Raw genomic sequence first — 5,000 nt, 5'->3', positions numbered from 1 at the left:
TAAATAAAGGATTATGTAACGCAAGCATAGTAAGGTCTATTAATAGAGCGTTTCAACACCCCATTGGCTTGAATTGTTAAAGGCTAGTGGGGCACCTGAGGTCTATTTTGGCTAGTACAAGGCCTAGAATGTCCATATTTGCTGTGGGACATTGTGTGCTATTGGGGATTTGAAATCTATAATTCAAAAAGTATATTTTGAATCGGTTTCTATGGAAACGGCGGCCATATTGGATTTTGTACACCTTTTTTCAATCCCATTTTATTCGCTTATTTATTAACTGATTCACTTCTAATATGGCATGCCAAGAGTAAATATATAGCTGCTAAATTTGGGTAGTTGGATTTTTTATATATGCTTTAGATTTTATTTTATGACACTTACAATTGGGTTGTTCCAAAAAAAGTGAAAAAATGGAAAAATTCACGCCCATAAAAAAAACACTACTCCATTAATCAAACATTCAACAGGCCAAAATTTAGAACTAGGTGTTGTTGACATCCTGTGAAAGATACATTTAAATTGAAAAAGGAACATGGCAGAAAAATGGGATAATGTGTGAAAAAATAGAATTATGAGAAAACAGCCGATAAAGGACTGGAAAACGTGTGCTTTCGCAGAAACACTTGGACAAAAAAAAGACAGCTTTAGGGTGTATCAAAGCTTACATACATTTCTGGATATTGTTCAGGAAATGTCCAGGTACTATTATCTGGAATAACCCCAATTTGCATAATTTGGCCCCAAAACAAGATTTGTTGGTGCCGCACCAGAAAAAGGTGAAAAATGATCCTATAAAATAAACAGATTCCTGAAACATTTATCAAATACAGAATGTAATCCCTGGATTATCCTATATTATGGCAAATGATATGATACTATTGTAGCTTCTTTTATGACGAAGGAGTTTTCTGTTTTTCAACATACAAAAGGAAAACCATACCTTTGTCAAGTTGTCGGGCACTTAAGAATGCGGTCAAAAAGAGGGGCAACTTGTAACAACGTCTTCTCGTTCTTGTTCTTCTTTCTGTTCTTCCTCGGCTTCTTGTTCTTGTTGATATTGTAGTTGTTGTTATTGTTGTTGTTGTTGTTTGTTTTTTTAAAGTTGTATATCAGGGTGTATGTCAAAACCGTAAACCATGACGTGACTTTTACTATTTTTTTCTAAAAATATTTCCACTAGAGCGTGAAATAGTAGCATTCCCTACATTGAAAACGGACTGAATCACGCCTGTCAGTAAGGGATTAGCCGGGGAAAGGTGTCAAGGTAAAGTAGACGACTGAAGTCGATTTCTGACATGGCCTTATCCAGTAATCGTTGGAGCGTGCTCCCATCTAATCGACTTAGGAAATTGTTTGAAAAGTGGCGGGTCACACAGAGTTCTGCCCACACTGTTCTGGTTGTTTTGTGGTTGGAGACCGGTTGTGTAATAGGTCAGCTAAGAAAGGCCATTGGTTTCAGATTATATGCCAATTTGAGAGACCAGTGCCGTCTACTGACCAAACCCAGTTCTTCCAAAATGTTTCTCTTTCTCTACTTATTTATTAGTATAGGTACTTAGGACCCAGGCCTGTTTTCCTACTTTTCCTCAGTTTCATTAGATTATTTTTTAATGAAGTAGTAGCATTTACATTAGACAAAAAGATATAACTCAAATGCTATTCTTTGAAGTAAAGTATGGACAGAGTTTAACGCTTGTTTCAAAACTGTAAGTTAATTTAAATACGGGATCTCCTTTTCAACAAATGCTAATAGAGGTGTGTAAAACAGCCAGGAAAATTGAACCAGCAAACCCATTGGCACCTACAGTAAAACCGTTTTATTGAAGGTTTAATAAGTTGGTTTGGTAGTATAATTCATCATTTGAAGAAGTTGCATTTGGATTTGTTTCATAAATATGGAAAAGTTAAGATCGGTTTAGATAAATCTAGAATGTCTGATTTTGTAAATGAAGTTTCTCGGGGAAACTGTTTGTTGGTTGTTGTTTTTTAAAGAAAATGACTAGATGCTGGAGAAAAACGACTTTGCAGATTGCCTTTTGTCACAGCAGTCAAGTCTCTAATCTGACACTAGCCAACCCTACCGCCTTTTTATTTGTTTCTGCGTTTGTCTTAAATTAAAACCCTGTGAGGCAGGGAAATAGTAATTTGCATGACTAAGGACTTGTCCTCTGACGGGGTTTTTAGTTGAGAGTGTGAAAGGCAACGTGCCCAGAGACGTGAAACTGCAAACCACAAAAAGAGCTGAACCTCGAAGTTGCGTGTACTAAGTTGGATACAGACAACACAACGGTGGCCAGCGAGCTGGACATGAAGAACTGGTCTGACAGGATCCAAACGCTACGAAAACGACTCATGCAATGTCGTTTGCTTAATAGAACTACTATATCCATATTTCACCCATGGATAAATTTCTCTGCCAGGTTACCTCCATTCGAGTCAACTGGACAGCGCAAGCGGAGAATACTAATGGGCATTATGGCGTTTTGCTATTGAATACGCCTCGAACGTTTGCATTGATAAATACAACTGAATTGTAGTGTTATTACTAATGTAAAATTATTTTGTCGTGACCTTGAAAACTGTTTACAGAGACAGTTGTTGGGGGGGGGGGGGTTTACGACCATCGTTTGACCCTAAACTTTTGTTATTGCCCTGCCTTCCATCTCCTTACTTCTTTCAACAATGTAATATTCGTTTTCTTTTTGTTAAAGACAGGGTAACGAGATGGTTGAATTTGAAAAGGAGCAAGGTTCACGTCCTAGCCTTCAAATATAAAAACGAATCATTCAGACCCCCCCCCCCCCCCACACACACACACACACCTCCGACCGTGGTTTAACACAACGCAAACTAAACACAAACGCACAACATTTGATCGAAGCGAAGCCTCCGTCTCCCCCCCCCCCCCCCCTGAATAAAAAAGACAACAAAAACAACAATAACAAAAATCGTGCTTGACCAAGTGCAGAGATTCTGGTCGCAATTTAAGCTACACCTTATGCGGTTTTCACATATACAAGAGTAATGAAGCCGAGTAAAATAAAATTTCTTAGTCCAGCAGGTCGGGGCTACTCTGGATACATTTCGCCGAGCAATCGGCCTCCTTCCCCGGGTGACATTTCATGCACGCTGTGTGAAATTATTATACGGGAAGCTTGTCGAAATTTTCAGGCATACTTAAAATTTTCGCCGAGCGAAAAATCAGTCGCCGAGCCAAATATTCGCTCGGGGAAAACTCGAAGAGGACTCGGGGAGTGTCAGAAATAGCTGGGCGTGCAATTTGCATACGTTGTCGAGTGACAGTGACACACCGACGAGACCCGAATGGTAGCAGAGTTAAATTATTGCTAGCCGTGTAAAAATCTTGCACTGTGAGTCTGAGTGTGCAAAAGTTGACACGACGAGCATGCGCCCTGACGCGACGACATTCACGCCTGAAGCCATACTGTAGAGATCTGTAACTATTTCCTGTTGCCAGGTATCGAAGAGTGGCACCCATCTTGATTTCAGGTTCCAGTGACTGCCTTCAGAAAGTGTTTTGCTTTGTAGATGGTGGGGCCAATTTTCTCCTGTAGTTTTTTGGGGAAAAAACTCTGGAGAAACTCTGAGGAAGTTCCTGAAGGATTCCACATCTTCAACTTGCAGTTCAGCCTTCTTCTCAAACTGTCCAAACAGGGGTCTTTTTATGAGCCATGGTCTAACCCAACAGGTCCTCCTCCTCCTCCTCTACCTCCTCTTCTTGCACCAGCACAACAGCAAGGGCACCATATATATATACATGAAATACGCATTCATCGTCTGTGTCGTATGAGAAATGTTGAAGGAATGAACACAAACATTTTGCCCCCCTCTTTATATATTACAACATTGCACACCAACTAACTCGGCGACGGGTCGGCGAGCTGGTCAGCATGGTTTGTGAGTTGGTCGGCCTGTGAAATTTTACTCGGCCGCTACGTTTCTTGGCTTTGCAAGTGGCCAGGATTCAAACTAATTGCTCAGCAAGACGCTCGGCGAGACGCTCTACGATATGCTCATCGTCCTAAATTATTGCTCGGTGAGCGTCTCCCCGAGTGCTTGTCGACACAATAATGCCAACAGTCATGGCCAGATGCTCGTCACGATTAAATCCGAAATTGGCATTATCTTATCGGGATTGCTCGTCGAGTCTTCTCCTGTATGTATGAACACCGCATTACAGGAACAGCAAGCAGCTCGCAAATATGTTGTGGGAAGGAGGGGGGGGGGGCATCGATCGTTTTCCCTAAATCTAACTATGTATGTCTATAGGTATACATGATAAATCTTTACTTGATTTTTTTAAAAACTGTATTCAAGCTTTTCAGTATTAAAAAGATTTGGAGAGTTTTGTTTTTGTGTTAATAACATCCAATCAATAACTATAAAACATAGCAAATCATATATGGAGAACAAGGCCATTCGACACCTTACAGGATAAAGCAGAGTTCAATAAGATTTGAATATCTTTAGGCTGCACCGGACTGAATAAGGAGGAAAAAAAACAAATTAGTTTTCTGTTAATCCTTTACTGTCAGGCTTGGATGCCTTTTCACTTCTAATTCTATTCTTTGGCACACTACTGCCTTGAATGTATCGTATTCTTTCAATTTCATTTCTTTTAGAAAAAATGCAAGCATGTGGCTTGTGAGTCATTAAGATACAAAGAGACTGTGTTAATGAAAAACAAACCCATCTAAAGATATACTTTCTATTCAATAAACAGTTATGGCAGTGTTCGGTTCTTTGTTCCGTCTTGGGGTTACTATTGCACTTGTCCGAGTCCTATTAGGAAATACAACCTCATCGTTTTGACTCACAGAAAATAGCAGCTGCTGAGTAATTTAGCAAGACAACATTTTACTGTTTCTAACCAACTAGGATTGAATTAACGAAGCAGAAAATACAACTCTTGAATGCTTCGTCTTCTACAACCCTTCCCTCTCCTCCAAACACACACACACACACACACACACACA

The 5,000-nt window shown here is 39.9% G+C and overlaps 1 protein-coding gene across 1 annotated transcript in view; it reads left to right on the top strand.

Moving 5' to 3' along the window:
- LOC101863531 (neuronal acetylcholine receptor subunit alpha-10-like) overlaps positions 1–5,000 on the top strand; it is a gene marked incomplete in the record, with an annotated part of 33,548 nt that overhangs the window by 22,490 nt on the left and 6,058 nt on the right.

The sequence above is a fragment of the Aplysia californica genome, unplaced genomic scaffold, assembly GCF_000002075.1.
Source record: "Aplysia californica isolate F4 #8 unplaced genomic scaffold, AplCal3.0 scaffold00463, whole genome shotgun sequence".
NCBI classification, from domain to species: Eukaryota; Metazoa; Mollusca; class Gastropoda; order Aplysiida; family Aplysiidae; genus Aplysia; species Aplysia californica.
This window is presented reverse-complemented; position numbering and strand designations above follow the sequence as displayed.